The following is a 16,554-nucleotide window of genomic DNA, read 5'->3' on the forward strand; positions in this document are numbered from 1 at the left end:
TCCTCAACACCAAGAGCAGCCTGACCTCCCTTCTCCATTCACCACAGACAGCTTTGCAAATCAGGAATTGTTCGAGCTGTTCTGTCCTCACTCCAGGATGAGAATCCTGATACAAGAACTTAATTGTGTTAATATCTATCACAGAACCATGTTTGTGTGAAATAAATTTTAGTATGGAAATCACTTGTGAATGATGGACTCATCAGACACTGCCGGGATGTTGCACATGGCTCAGGGAAGAGTTTGTAATTGTGTGATAGTTATTTTAATTATGTGATTGTTATTAAATTGTATCCTGTTCAACTGTGGTCTGTTGGTTAGGTCCAGTGTGGGCTGGAGGGAGTTCAGATTTGCACAAGGCTGCTCTGAGTGCCAGGGCTTGGATGGGGGAAATGGTGGGATGGGGGCAGGGACAGAGTCTGATTGATTGTCAGCCATGAAGGGTCTTGATTTCCATATCCATTCAAAGGGCATGAGGAGGAACTTGGATTCAGTGTCAATTGGAGATTGCACATGTCAATGAATTAGTAGTGAAAAAAAAATTACAGGACCTAAAAAAATATTTTCTTGCTGTCTATTTAATCCAGGGTATTCACATTGAATAGGCTTCTGAAATCTGACTAATCAGATTTGAACACTTAAATCAAATTATTCCCAGAGGCTTGGCTTGTTAAGGTGTTCTGAATGTTAATGAGCCCTGGGACACTGAATTCCTGCACTGAAGAGCTGAAGGCTGAACAAGCCTCTGGAGCAGTCAAATTCAGCAGCAGCCTCCAAGTTGCTGAGGATGTCAGCAGCCCCCTGTAGGCTATCCCTGCCCAGAGACCGTGGGGGAATGGGCAGACAAGGAGAGCGTCCCTGGGGCTGGGGCAGCACAACTCAGAGACGCCAGCGGCTCCAGCTGGGCAATGGAGTGTGGAATGTGGCTGGGAAAGCCCTGCCTGGGCTGTGCCAAGCAGGAGAGACAAGCCCTGACTGCCATTCCCCAAAAAACTCCCTCAATGAGACATTTAAAAGGAATTACAATTATTTGTGTACTCTGAGTTGGATGTACTGGAGAAATACCAACAAGAGATTCTTAGGAGCTCAAAACAACTAAACAGTCTTTATTGCGAACTTTAAAAAAACAGAGAAACTTTGGCAAAAGGTTTAATATGACATTCAATCAACAGAAAACGCTTCTCAAAGCATTACCTTGGCCCATTCAACTTCACAAACTCTAAGCCTGTTCAATGTAATGTTAATCAAAATTTGCAAGAGGAGGGAATTAGAAAGAGAGAAAGACATAAAAGGTACAGAGGAGCACACATAGAGCCACCAGCTCCTGGATTCCAGGGTTGTTCAGATGGACATTCCAAGAGGAGGTAGGGCCAAGATGTGTGCTTTCCTTGTGGTCAGCCTTCAATACCCCTTGGTATCCCTGGGCCCTTCCCCCAGCTGGGACTTGGGGTCATTTGGTCCCTCAGGAGCTGGGCTGGGAGCTGCAGATGTGGCTGTGGAGCATTGCCTGTGCTGTGCCAGGGACTGGCAGACACTGCTGGGCTGGGATAGAGGCTCTGGGGGATTGGGATACAGGGCAGGGCAGTGCCATGGTTCCAGGGCAGGACAAGGCTGGACCTGCCCCTTCTTCCTCCCCCACACGTGAAATATTTGCAGCCAACAGTCTCCTCCAGTCTGTCACAATCAGGAATGTTGGAGGTGGAACCCCAATTCTGGCCATGTGCACCTGGACTAGAAGGACAGTTCTTTTCCATAGGAAGGAAAGCACAGAACCCCAGTGTTTGGAAGGCAGGTGAGAGCCTCACTGGGCCAAGGCCAGCCAGACTTGTCAGTAATGGCAGATTTTGTCTGGGAACAGTGTTTGAATACAGGGAATTTTGGAGGTGGAAGCCCAGTCTCAGCCATGGGTTCCTGGAGAAGCAGGACAGTTCTTTCCCAAAGGAAGGAGAGCACGGAGCCTTCCCCAGGGTTTTGTGGATAGAAGAGACATGACCCTTGTGAAACCACTGCCAGCCACACTTGTCCTGGCAATATTGCTATGGGAACAATCCCTGGATATAAGGAAATTTGGAGGTGAAATCACAATTCTGGCCATGGGGGCCTGGACGAGAAGGACAGTTCTTTCCCATTGGGAAGGAAAGCACAGAGCCCCAGTGTTTCATTAGCAGATGAGAGGCGACCCTCAACATGCCAAGGTCAGTTGGACCAGTCAGGCAGTCCATGGGAGGCCAAACCAGTCAGACATGCTCTGTGTCCCCTTGGTTTTAGGAGGCCCCTTAATTTCACAATGGTGCCTTGATTCCATGGGGTCCAGCAGTGTCATAATGGACCCTTGGTTCAGTGGAGTTGCACAATGTCAAAGTGGCCCCCAGGTTCCAGAAGGCCCCAAGTGTCACAGTGGTCCCAATGATTCCATGAGACCTTGCAGCATCACAATGGTCTCTGTGGTTCCACAGGCCCCACAATGTCGCGTGACTCTTCTGTTCCATGATCCTGCAATGTCACAATGGACCTTTGGACCTTGGGGGTTTGCGGTATCACAGTGGTGTCCTTTGGCTTCCCAGTGTCACAATGGACCATTGATGACAGGAGGTGTCACCCTGGAGCTTTGGTTCCATGCAGCCCTGCAGCGTCACAATGAACCCTTGGTTCAATGGGATTTCACAATGTCACCATGGCCCCCTGGTTCCATGCATCCCTGCAGTGTCACAATGGTCCCCCTTGGTTTCTTAATGTCACAATGGACCACTGATGACACGAGGCCCTGCAATGTCACAATGGACCTTTGGTTCCAGGCAGCCCTGCAGTGTCACAAAGGCCTCCTGGTTTCACGAGGCCCCACAGTATCACAATGGTCCTCTTGGTTCTGTGGGGACCCCCAGGGTCACAATGGTCTCACTGGTTCCATGAGGCCTCACAGTGTTGCAGTGCTTTGCTTATTCCATGAGGCCTCATAGTGTCACAATGGTATCCATGATTCCATGAGTACTCTCATTATCACAATGGCCCCTTGGTTCCATGAGGCCATGAAGTCTCTAAATGCTGTCTCCATGGTTCCATGAGGCCTTGCAACATCACAGTGGACTTTTGGATCCATGGGGTCTCACTGTGTCACAATGGTCTCTTGGTTCCATTGTTACGAACTGGAGAACCAGAAGATGGTGCGCATGGATCTTGTGTTAGTGCCTTTATTATCCTCTGGTTCCAGGATGTTTTCTTCTGTATCTCTCCCTTTAAGATGCTGCAAACTAACCAAATTGCTAAGAATACAATTAGTAAGATTATCACACTCTCAATGATAGATTTAATCCATGAACTCACATTCCACCCTAATCCTTTAAAGATTTTTCCTAGCCAGCTTGTAGCCAAATCCTTTTGCTCTTCTTGTGCTTCATGCTCTATTTGTTTCAACTGATTGATGTCATATCCTACATCTGCAGTTACATTTGGGATATGAATGCAGCAATGATCAACTTGTCCCTTTAAAAATCCACATACTCCATGCTCTTTCAGGAATAACATATCTAGGGCTAATCGATTATGTAACGTCATTTTTGTGGTGGCTTGTAATTGTATATTTAATTCTTTAAATCCTTCACGGATGACTTTTGCCAGTCTATCTACCTGACCTGTAAGTTTGTACAGCATGTCTCTACTCTGATAGTTTGCTATAGGACCAAGCAATGACTCTGGGGCCCATCCAAATTTCACTCCACTAGAGGGTTCTTGCCAAGTGTCATCTGGATTTTCATTGTCTAGAACTTCTCGTCTTGCTCTTACCTGCAGAAGTTCATGTTTTCCATTAAATGGGGACTTTTTCCAAATTGGACATAAGGTTGGGAGGCCTAAAGTAATCCTCCTTTACTTTCCTGTCTACAGGCAGATGTGTTGTCCAGGTACCATCACAAATTGTCCTGGAACTCGGACTGTAACCTTGGTACACCCTATAATTACTCTGTAATTCACTTTGCCTTGTTTATGTTTGATCCCTCTGCAAGAAAAACCAATTTGTAGGGCTATTTCCAGGGGTGGCAACTGTTTTATCTCTTCATCATCTAAAGTGCAGTCATAAGTTTTATTACATGCCCACCAATTTACTTTGTCTGCCCTCGTTCTGCTACTAGTGTCAGTGTTTGTTATTGCTGGATCTGTTTCATTCTCGGGGCCTTCCCACTTAATACACCAAGGGGTGTTTGCCATATATTGGAATCTTTGAAGAATACTCTCAGACCACACACTGTCCCAAGGTTCTATCTGATCTTTCTTATCCTTGGCCTCACATTCCCATACCAGAGTGGTTTCTGTAACTTGCCTTGATTCGAGTACCTGTTTACATGTAATTGTTTTGTTCTTTTGTATTTCAGGTAGTTTGGATGTTATGATGCCCCAATTTACTGGGTCTCCTGCTGCCTTTGGTATTGGCAGACAGGCAGTTATTCGGCTGGTGTTTTGCATTTTGGCAAAATCTTTGACTAATCTAATCATTACATTCTCAGCCTGAACTGCATTAGAAACCTTTATCACCTGTGTTTCTGTTTGTACCTCTCTCTTCATTCTAGAATGAAGAGAGGTTAGTTGATCACTTTGCATTCCACATCCCAAAGATATTAATGACCATAACGTTAGCACAATTACTGATAGCATTCTGAAAGCACTTAAACACATCTTATCTGCAGCCTTTTTTCATTCCAGAGTTTACACAGTCCATGTTCCAGGATGGACTTTCTTCACTCGGGTACAGTGAATCCAGGGGTCCACGCTGGCTACTTTGACTGCTGTAAACATGGTCTGTAGTACCTGATGGGGTCCACTCCACTTTGTAGTACCTGATGGGGTCCACTCCACTTTTCTTTCAGCGGTTCCTCGTTCCAGTTCTTGATGTACACCTCGTCTCCTGGATGTATGTTATGAACTGGGTTCTCGAGAGTCAGTGGTCTATTCCACATGAGGATACTCCGGAGCCGAGCTAAAGTTTTCCGGAGAGACAGAACATAATTATACACCTCCTGTTTTCCTGTGACGTGTACATTAGGGTTAGACTCAGGAGATTCACATGGTTTCCCATACAATATCTCATAAGGACTGACTGACATCCCACTCCTAGGCTTTATCCGAATCCTCAACAGTGCTATTGGCAAAGCCTGGGGCCACTGCAAATTGGTTTCTTGGCATATTTTATTGATTTGCCTTTTTAGTGTCTGATTCATCCTCTCTACCTGTCCACTTGACTGGGGTCTCCACGGTGTGTGGAGGTCCCAAGTTATCCCCAGCAATCTACTTACCTCTCTTACTACTGTAGCTATGAAATGGGGTCCCCTATCTGACGATACACCTAGGGGTACCCCGAATCTGGGAATAATCTCCCATAGTAACCACTTAACTGTTTCCTTTGCTTGGTTCGTGTGACAGGGAAGGGCTTCTGGCCACCCAGAGAATGTGTCAACCCCCACTAACAGGTATTTGTATCCTCGGGTTCTTGGTAGTTCTACAAAATCTACCTGCCAATAGTCTCCTGGCTCTATTCCTATCCGAATTCTTCTAGCCGTGCCTGTCGCCTGGCCACTGGATTGTTTTTCAAGCAGATATCACATTTTGACATGACTGATTTTGCCATTGTTAACATCCGTACTGAAATTAAACTCCGCTTCAGCAATTTTATCAATGCCTCTGCTCCTCATGACATTTGTTATGTTTAATTTGTAGAACTTCTCTCATTATCAAGGGGGGGTACCACTCTTTGTCCTTGTGCAGTCACATACCAGCCCCTTTTGTTCTAAGACAGTGGTTACCATGTGTGGTACATAGACATCTATGTGCCTTCCCATAGTAAGTTTCCTGGCTTCTTGTATCAGGATCACAGTAGCTGTGACTGCCCGCAGACATGGGGGCCACCCGGCACTTATGTTGTCGAGTTGTTTGGAAAAGCAGCCCACCGGCCTTTTCCAGCTTCCCAGACATTGGGTCAGGACTCCTAGTGCTAGGTGCAACCTTTTATGTACAAACAGCTGAAAATCTTTAGACAGATCAGGTAACCCTAATGCTGGAGCAGTTGCCAGTGCTTCCTTTAATTTTAGGAAGGCTTTTTTCTGTGGTTTGCCCCCGGTGAATGGCTGCATCTTCTGAGTTTCATACAGGGGTTTCGCAATCAATCCATAGTCCATGATCCACAAGCGACAGCATCCTGCCATCCCAAGGAAGACTTGCAGCTCATGTAAATTCTGGGGCTCTAGAATAGCACAAATAGCTTGGACATGGTTAGTACCTAGTTTTTGTTGCCCTTGTGAAATTTAAATCTCAATGGTTACCTTTATACAGGTTGCTTTTTCTTCTGTAGCTATTAGTATATCATCAGCATACTGCAACAATAATTGGTCTCTTGGTACTTGCCCATTTTCAGTCCAAATCTCCAGATCCTTTGCCAGTTAGTTTCCAAATAGGGTTGGCAAGTTCTTTTCATTTCCAGGTGAGCTGGGTCTTTCTTCCGTTCCCTGAGTTTTTCCACTCAAAGACAGTTTCCTACTTTCTTTGTTAAAGGGTATGCAGAGAAATGCATCTTTTAAATCAATTACAGTAAACCACTTACATATCCCCTTTACAGATGTTAGCAATGTGTGAGAATTTGTTACCACTGGATAAATGTCCTTTTTATTTATTGCTCTCAAATCTTGCACTAACCTATATTTACCTATTTGGTTTCTTTACTGGAAATATTGGTGGATTAAATTCTATTGTATATTTGTGGTGAGTTCTTGAACCTGTTCCACAGGTTCAGCTAGTTATATTCTCCTAACACCATGGCTTTGGCAGCATTTCCCTGCTGGAACTGATTGTCCTGGTGAAACAATTCTGGACAATCTCTCTTCCAATGTCCCATCCCCTTGCAATATGCACATTGATTCAGGCTTAACCCCTGGGTAACTGGTCTCCTACCCCGACCACTCCTGTTATGTCCCCTGAAATTTGGGTTCCCTTTCCCTTGTATTACTGCCAAAAGATTCTGCTGCTCCTTTTTACTAACTTCTCTTTTGTGGTTGTTATATACCTTCCAGGTAACCTCAAGTAGCTTATCCAAATTCCTTAATTTCTCTCTTTCTAATATTTGCAATTTTCTGCTAATGTTGTCCTGTGATTGGCCCAAGAATATGAGAGCGAGCTGAATCTTTGCTTGCTCTGTATCCATTTGGACGTCTGTATATTTCCTTGCTACCTCCTTAAGCCTCTCCAAAAACGCAGTGGGAGATTCCTTCTTTTCTTGTCGAACCTCATATAGTTTGGAACAATTTATAGTTTTGGGCACAGTGTTCTGAACTCCTATTTGGATCCACTCTTGATATTTCCGTAATTTTCTCATATCGCACAATAAATTAGGGTCCCAATTTGGATCCTCAATTGGGAAATTCACATCTAAATTCCCTGTTACCAGCCCATTTCTAATATCTTCTCTTGCCCTCTCTTTGGCTGCCTTAAGTACCATTTCTTTTTCAGTAGAATCCATCAGAGTATCTAATATTACTTGTATGTCATCCCAGTCAGAATTTTGAGTTTTTATGACCATTTTTACTATGTGTGCCACTTTAGCAGGATTTTCTCTATAAGTTCCGGCTGACTGTTTCCAAATTACTAAGTCTGCCAGGGAAAAAGGCACTTTTACAAATACTGGCCCTTCCACTCCGACACCTTGTCGCAAGGGGGCAATCACAGTCTGGTTTTGTTTGCTTATGCCTTTTCTATGCACAACTGGGGTAAGCTTTGACTGACTCCCGGTTCTATGGGCTATTGGGATCACTGATTCATTACCATTGCTATCTTTTTCACTCGCATACCTCTTTCTCCTTCCTATCAATGTTAGGTTTTGCTCATCTTACGAGGAACAGGGATCAGGTGATGATGGGAGAGGAGGATAAAGAGGGAAAGGTGTACTAGACGAGAGAGGTTCAGGACTAGGTGGGTGAGGAGCAGGTAGTGGGATAGGGACAGATGAAACAAGTGGGATAAGGTTAGGTTGTCTTGTTCCTATTGGAGCTACTTGTAAATCAATATCTGTATAATTTTCCCTACTCAAGCTTTCTCTTAACACCAAGTGTTCTAAACAACGTCCCTCAAAAACCCCACCCTTTGCAGATGTTTTAACCACTAATAATCCACATTCATCCTGCCATTCTGGCATTCCCTGTAAGTAGAAAAAGAGATTGACATATGGGACTTCATCCCATTTTCCTTCTTGTTTACAAAACGACATTAACTGCGAAATAGTTTTATATTGCAGAGTACCGTATTTTGGCCATTTTTCACCATTCTCCGAGGCATATTCTGGCCACCATGAATTACAATAATCAATCAACTTAGTTTTATGTAATTCTTCCCCAAAGTTACCTTGTTTCCAATGTGCTAATAAGCACCCCAAAGGAGAATTTTGCGGGATAGGGGTGTTACTGCCCAAAATCCCTTTAAGTTTCTCCATTTAAAAAATACCACAAATGCCGAACCTGCAACGCTTTCACGGTTGTCTTACGGAACGGCGCCTAGGCTTACACCAACAGGAATTCCGTTAGCCCAACCAAGCGTAGCTTTCGCTGTGTCTTATTGGTAGGCACCCAAAACCAAACCAAAGTAAAAAGTACCTTACCTTTCTCCTGGGGATGTTGTGAGTGGTGGGAGCGGTCGTGGCCGATGCACTCCCCGAGAATCCCTCGGTGCCGGCTGGAGAGTGATCGAGTCGTGAACTTGCTCAGCAGCACTCACCACGGTGCCATCTGGGGGTCGCCAAATTGTTAGTGCTCAAAAACACATTATCACGGGGATTATATGCGGTGTTTTTTATTAAGAGCTCTGGGTGTCAGGGGTATACTCAACCCAAATCTGACTCTAACCATACATCCGAAATGATCATGTTTTATACTTTATCATTATAAAACTTATATTGTTCTATTGTATACATAGATTTAGCCCCCCTCTGAATTTCCAACATAGTTTCTCATTATTCTTCTTATGGTTATATAATAATTATATTTAATTACTAAACAATCATCACATCTAACAATTATACAATTTATCATACTGCTTACACAGGTACAGTTGATCTGGGAAAGCACAAAGTCAAACATTTTAGATTCTATCTTTAACTTTTTCCAGGGCTTCACTATCACCATGACACCCCAAAGTGTCACAATGGTCTCCACAGTTCCATGAGGCCTGGCGGTGTCACAATGGAACCTTGGTTTGATGGGGCCTCTCAGTGTCACAGTGATCCCTACATTCCATGGAGCCACACAGTGTCAGCACAGTCCCCTTAGTTACATTAGGCCCAGCAATGTCACAGTGCTCTCCACGATTCCATGAGGCTCCACAGTGTCACAATGGTCCCTTGGTGTCACAGGGTCCCACAGAGTCACAATGGTCCCTTGGTCTCACAGGGCCCCAAAGTGTCACCATGGTCCTTGGTGTAACAGGGCCCCACAGTGTCACAATGGTCCCTTGCTTCCATGAACCTGTGCTGCTGCATTCCCCCCTTCCCTTCTCAGGCCGCCCTGCCAGCTGAGAAATGCTCCTTAGGCCTCGGCCTTGGCCAACAGCCCCTGGGCTCAGCTCCTCTGCAGCTCATTACAAACACTGTCTGCCCCAGGCACTGCTGCTGCCCAACCAGCTCCTGGTTTCTGTAGCAGCAGCCCTGGGAACTGTTTTTGTTACCTCAGTGGCACAACATCCCCGTTCTCACACTGCCAAAGAAAGCTGTTGGTGCCAAGTGTGGCCAGGATGAACCATTGCTGGGACTGAAGCCCCTCTCTTGGGGCCCTGCAAACAGCGCTCCAAAAGGAGCCCTTGGAGCTCTCCTGGGCTAGCGACTCCCTCTGAGTGGGGCCTCTCCCAGCCGGGAACTCTCCCGTTTGCTGCACTCGGGGATCCCGAACAACCACAGAGCCTGGGCCGATCCCCCCACTCCTCCAGGCTCAACCCTTTGCCTTTTGCTGAGGAGATGCCAAAGGATCCACAGGGAGCATTCCCAGTCCGCAGGGAAATTGCTCACAGGTGCCTTGCACTGACTCTTGGTGTCTGTGTGCACACAGGAGTGCCTGGGCTGGGGAAATGTGGCAGAAATGCTGCTCTCTGAGGGGTTTGAGTGCCTTGGATAGCTGAGTCAGTTGGGCCATGTAAGGAAGGTTAAGTCACAAGGTCTAAGCAAAGTTAAATATTTCTAAGGGTTGTTCTTTAGTGAAGTTGTTACTTTTAATAAAAGGTATTAGGTAAGATAAATACTGTTAGGTGTTATTCCTCCTTCAAATTAGTAAGCCATGGGTTATAAGGTAGATCAAATACTGTTAAGTGCTGTTCTTTTAAGATATCAGTTAGGGTTAAGTTATAAGGTAAGTCCTATTAAATTTGAGCTCTGTTAAGCTTTTAGGCCGTATTACTTTTATCCTTACCCTCACTGTCCTTGTGTCACACACACACACAGGGACAGTTCTCGGTTAATTTCTGATTTGATTGCCTGGATTATGTTTGGTTTTGTTGTTGCTTTGTTTCCTCGGTGTGCCTGAAGTGTCCAGTCAGGAGTAGAGTGATTCTTGCCAAGGAACTTTGTGCTGCTGTCCCTTGATATTAGATCTGTTTTTTGCTGATCCATTGCTGGGGATTTTTTCAGCACTCTGAAGCCCTCGTTGGTAGCAGGGTGAAGGAGCCCTGGCCCAGGCTCTGGCCCTGGGGGACACGGGGACGCTGCCGGGGGGTCCCTGTCCCCCTGTGCCATTCCCAGGGCCCCGGCCCCCTGTCCCCGTGTCAGGCTCTGGGGTCGATCTCATGGAACATCCTCTGGGGGAGGCTGCGGGGCTGGGGGCAGGGGGACCCGGGGGGACAGGGGACCCTGCTGTGCACGAGCAGGGTTGGACTGCTCTGGGGGGAGCTGTGAGGGGGGCCGGGGCAGAGTGACCTCCCCAGTGACCTCACACAGCCCCCATGATGTCACACAGCTCCTGAGATGTTACACAGCCCCTGAGATGTCACACTGCCCTTGTGATGTCATACTGCCGCTGTGATGTCACGCTGTCCCTGTGATGTCACACAGCCACCTGTAATTTCACACAGCCTCCTGTGATATCACACAGCCCCTGTGATGTCACAACATCTCTGTGATGTCACACTGCTACCCATGATATCACACTGCTCCTCTGATGTCACAGGCTACTTGTGATTTCATACAACCTCCTGTGATGTCCCCAACCACTCCGTTATGTCACACAGCATCTATATGAAGTCATTCAGCTGCTGTGTGATGTCACAGAGGAGCTTTGTGATGTCACAGTGACCCTGTGATGTCACAGCCTTCTCTATAAAATTACATAGCTGCTCTGTGATTTAATACTCTATATCACAACCCATATTGTGATGTCACAGAGCCACCTTCCATGATGTCACAGCTAGCTCTGTGATATCACAGCCCCCTCAGAGTTGTCACACAGCCCCTTGCTGACATCCCGGCTGCTCTGTGCCTCTATGACACAGCCACAGAGGTGCTGCTGTTACACAGCCCCCTCGGGGACATGCCACAACCCCTGCCAGTGCTGAGCCCCTGTGAGCTCTGTCTGTGCCCTGCTGGTGTCCCTGAGGGGCCCTGGCAGTGCCCCAGCCCTGCTGGGCTGTGCACAGGAGCTGCTCCTGGCCAGAGCTGTCTCTCTGCAGCGCTGCCCTTGCCAGGAGCTGCCTCTGGGCCAGGAGCCCGGCCCAGCTCAGCAGCACAGACACAGCACAGGGACTTTAATGACCCTCTGGGGCTTTGGTGCTGTTTGCATCAGACCCAGTCCCTCCGAGTGTGCTCAAAAATTTCTGAAGAATTCAAAAAGTGATTGAAACACTGAAATTTCTCATAATATAAATAGTTTCATCTGAGGGACAGGACTGAGAAAGTCTCCCCAGGTTCCAGGTAGAGGAGAGCACTGGTAGCAGTGATGGCAGCTGGGGACAAGCAAGGGAAAGGTGACTCTGATGATGAGCAAAACTGTGCCTCTGTCCCTGTAGGCTGTTGGCATCCCCCGGCTGCCCCACCTGGCTGGGCCCTTCCTTTGCTGTCAGCTCTGCCTCCTGCCTGCCTCTGCCTGCCCACACAGAGCCTTGGGCTGCTCCAGGCTCCTGCTGGGGATGTGCTGCACCACAGCCCTGCCCTGGCAAGGAAATTCCTTTCTCTTGGTGTCCAGCCTGGGCCTCCCCAGCTGCCCTTGGTGCTATTATGTCTTCTTCAGACTCATTCCCACTATGAAAAAAAAGCTCCAGCCTCTCTGAAACCACCCTTCCATCCCTCCCAGGCTACTCCTATTCTACCCTCAGTCTCCACACCACTGAGCCCAGAGCCATCAGCCTCTACCAGCTGGTTTTGTGATGAGGCCTCCAAACCCCATCCTGGGAGATTTTTGTGTCTTCTCCAAGGTGTGAGAAAATGGAAAAATAGTGATCAAAGTTATTTTCTCCAGAATCTTGCAATGACAGAACAGGGGCCAATATCTTTAAACTGAATGAGGGTGGATTTATATATCTCAGAAGGAGGAAATAATTTACAAGTATGAGGGTGGCTCGAAACTGCAGCTGATTTTCCAGAGAATTGGATTCCCCATCACAGGAATTGTCCAAGATCAGGAACTTTGTGGAGCCTGAGCCAGTGAAACCCTCTCATCCCCAGGGACAGAATTCCTGTAGTGTGGGTTCTCTTGATGTGCTGGGTGCCCTCACAGCGCTTCTGGCCAGAATGTCTGCTGAGGGCAGTCAGGCTGCTGCTGGGGCAGTGGCCTCACAGCCATCACCATGGCAGCCCTGTCCCCTGGGCCTGTCTCTGCCCTTTCCTCTGCCCCTGCCTTGGCTCTGCTGGCATGAAGAGTTTTGTCATTAATATCTTGTCCCCTAGGTGCTGGGGCCAATGGCTTCCCAGTCAGGCTCCTGGAGCAGAAGTGGCTTTTCAGAGCCCAGCCAGGAATGAGCCCTGAGGCAGCAGCTCTGCAGTGGTGGCCACCAGGCCGGGCTGCCAAGGGAGGCTTCTGGCCATGGCCTGCAAGCAGCAGCTGCTGCCAAGGTGCCTTTGGTGCCTCAGGCTCTCCCTGGCACAGCTCCCAGCACAGCACTCTGCCCTTGTGCCCGAGCCCTTCCCCGTGCTGGGGCTGGCCTGGGGCTTTTCCTGCAGCGGGACCTGCCCTGCTCATGGCACAGGAAAGGCAGTTCCTGATGGAGCAGGAGGCTCTGCCTGCAACGGGCTCCAACAACTCCAGCAAGGCCCTGTTGACTTCAAAACTGCTTCCTAGAGCATTATATTCTAATAATTGTTATAGCTCCTGAACTGTGGAGTAAATGAATGTAGTTAAGTTCTTTCTTCTAATCATGACTAGAATCAATTAGAGGAATATTTATATAAATCTATTGGATATCCCATCATTAATTCTGAGGGACAAATTGGGTTAAAGTTGAATTCCACCTCTCCAATCCTTTACACCTTTGACAAATCCCAGGATTCAGGAATGGGATTCCCCAATTTCCTGCTTTCGCTAAAACCGCACTGCCCTCACTGCCCTCCCGCCTCCCATGGAAAGCACAAAAGGCAAAGATCCCAGGCTGGGATAAGAACAATTCATTGGGAACAGCAACAAGATAAGGAAGAAACAGAAGAGAAACAATATTGCTAACAGAAGGGATAAATGAAACTGTTTACAGGGAAAACAACAACACAGCTGCCTGGCTCTTCCCAGCAACATATATCTCCCACCTGGAAAGGACACCCTTCTCCTCAGGGAGATAGTCCCTTTCCTGCCCCTGGCAGTGACCTGAGATGGGAGTGAATGTAATGACATGCCAATGGCCAGACCCTCATGTTCATCAGTTCCACACCATGTCATAGACAGGGGAAGGAATAGGGACAGGTGTCTTGCCAGCATGGATCACAGGGAACATGGATCACCCAATCTCTTCCCAACATGGTTTTCTTATGGGGGATGAAGCTCCTCCTGCAGCTGGGGCATTCCCAGCTTCCCTTACTGGTGCCTGCATTGGTGTCTGCTCAAGTCAGAGCTGCTGGTGAACCTCTTCCCACATGTGGCGCACTGGTAGGGCCTCTCCTCTGTGTGGATGTGTAGGTGGGTGACAAGGTGGGAGTTTTGCTTTAAGCCCTTCCCACAGTTGGGGCAGCAGAAGGGCCTCTCATCTGTGTGAATCTGCTCATGCAGGAGGAGATTTGAGCTGGTCTGAAACCTCTTCCCACAGGTGGGGCACTCGTAGGGCCTCTCCCCAGTGTGGATGCGCCAGTGCCTGATGAGGTTGGAGTTGTGCTTGAAGCCCTTCCCACACTCAGGGCAGCAGAAGGGCTTCTCCTCTGTGTGAATCCGCTGGTGCTGGAGGAGATTGAAGCTGGTGTGAAACCTCTTCTGACACTCAGGACACTCGTAGGGCCTCTCCCCAGTGTGGATGTGTTGGTGCCTGATGAGGGCGGATCTGTAGCTGCAGCCCTTCCCACACTCCTCACACTCATGGGCCCATTCCCCAGTGTGGATCATGTGATGACAGATCAGGGTGCTGCTCTGCCTGAAGCTCTTCCCACACTCCAAGCCCTTGTAGGGCTTCTCCCTATGAAGCTGCACATGGACCACCAGCTCCGAGCTCTGGCTGAAGCTCTGCCCACCTTCCTGGCTCAGGCTGGGTCTTTCCTACTCAGAGCACCCTGGGCTGGGTTTGGAGCCCCTCTTCCTGTGGAATCTCTGGAGATTTTCCTCCCTGTTGGATTCCTGTGCCCTGGAGTCACTCATAACAGCCTCTTCCACGAGGTTCTGCTGTGGGGATTTGTCCTCCCTGGTCTCAATCCTCATCTCTTTGTCTGGGGGCAGAAGGACAAGGAAAGGATGGGATTTGCCTCCGTGCCAGAGGGAAGGGGAAGGAGATCCCCCCAGTGCATCCCCGGCAGGACAGCGTTGGCAGCAGGGGTGTCCTGCAGCCAGGGGCCGTGCTGGGCTGGGAGATGGAGCAGGAGAGAGGGGGAAAGAGGCACTGACTTCCTCCTCACCTGCCTGGGTATCCCGGGGCATCTTCCTCTTCCTCGCAGCCTCCTTCTCCATCTGACAAAGGTTTCGGGATGGGAAATCCTGTTTTGGGAGAATAACAAGGGATGAGCACATTTAGCTTTGTTCTGGTTTGAAGGCAAACCTGGGAGAGGGTCTAAGCCAGAATTACAATTTAATAAGAAAATGAAGATCAAGGCAATGAGACAGAAACACTGCCTTTAACTGACAGAGTCAGGATATAACCTGATACCCTGTTGGTCAGGGTGGTTGCAGCTGTCCCATTAAATGGTGGCTTCAGTCCTGTTGGAGTGACGAAGGTGATTCTATCGAAGCAGTGATCCTGCAGAAGGGTCTGGTCTTCCTCTGGAGGTCGCATGGTGGTTCTGGAGCTTTTGTCCTCTGGGAATCCAGTAGGCAAGCTGCTCCTGGTGTTGGAAGCCTCAGCTTATATCCAGGTAGGAATGCTTGGATCATCCCCCTGGGCAGAGCATCCCACAATGGGATGATAGAATTTTATCATTCCTGCAGTGACACTCAATGGAAATTAGCGCAAGATATCTCCCCTGGAGGGCATTATCAGGGGTGAGTCATGGAAGAGATAAAGAACACTGCCCCACCTGTTTATAGCAGTTGATGAAGATGGGGATTGAAAACATGCATTTGGTTACATCTTGCATTGCAACCTGAAACAGTGGGGTGATCCCTGCTCAGGGGGTGAACACCACCCCCCTTACCCAAACTGGGTCAGGTGTAAAACCCCCACCCTGGGAAGGCCACACACACAGGGAACAATGTCACACTTGCCCTGTCTCTGTCTCTGTCTCTGTCTCTCTCTTGCCCGCCCCCCTTTTCTCTTTCACAGACTGGGGGGCTTTGCCAAATCTAAGAGTATTTTGTCTTTTGTCCCTATCAACCTTGTTAACACCTACACAGAGCTTAACCTTCCTTTTCAAAATCTGAATTCGGACAAATTTCCACTTTCCTGTTATCAGAACTGGCCAGCAGCTGAGCTGGAGCTGTGCAGGACTAATGGAACTTGGAATTGCCACGAATTTGCTTCTTTTGTCAGTTTATTAAAGTTTGGAGGTTTTTTGCATTTCCATCAAAAGTGTCTTGTGGGAAAAGCAAATTCAAGTCATTTTTTGGAGGGTAAGTTTGATTTCTTACCAGAAACAACTTTACTTTCTCCAGTGCCCAGATGATGCTCAAGGGGTCTCTGAGCCTCTCACACTGGGAGATGCTTGGGAGGAGCTGGAGGGAGTTGTCCCTGTGTCTGTCACTCCAGGCCATTCCCCAGGGGTTGTCCCTGTCCCTGTCACTCCAGGCCATTCCCCAGGGGATCTCCATCATTCTCACCCCAGGGAATGCCTGGGGGGGTCTCCCTCCCTCTCACCCCTGTGCCAGGGGCTGCTCGGGGGCAGTCTCTGTCCCTCTCAGCCCAGGGGATGCTCAGGGGTCTCTGTCTCCTCACCCTGGCGGATGCTCGGGGGGTCTCCATCCCTCTGGCCTCAGGAAATGCCTGTGCAGGGCTGGG

The 16,554-nt window shown here is 48.3% G+C and overlaps 1 pseudogene; it reads right to left on the reverse strand.

Annotated features, from left to right (window-relative positions):
- Window positions 1–15,396, reverse strand: part of LOC131093352 (zinc finger protein 850-like) — a 115,967-nt pseudogene extending 100,571 nt beyond the window's left edge.
- Window positions 15,397–16,554: the final 1,158 nt, after the last annotated feature.

This window comes from Melospiza georgiana, chromosome 25 (assembly GCF_028018845.1).
Source record: "Melospiza georgiana isolate bMelGeo1 chromosome 25, bMelGeo1.pri, whole genome shotgun sequence".
In the NCBI taxonomy this organism is placed as follows: domain Eukaryota; kingdom Metazoa; phylum Chordata; class Aves; order Passeriformes; family Passerellidae; genus Melospiza; species Melospiza georgiana.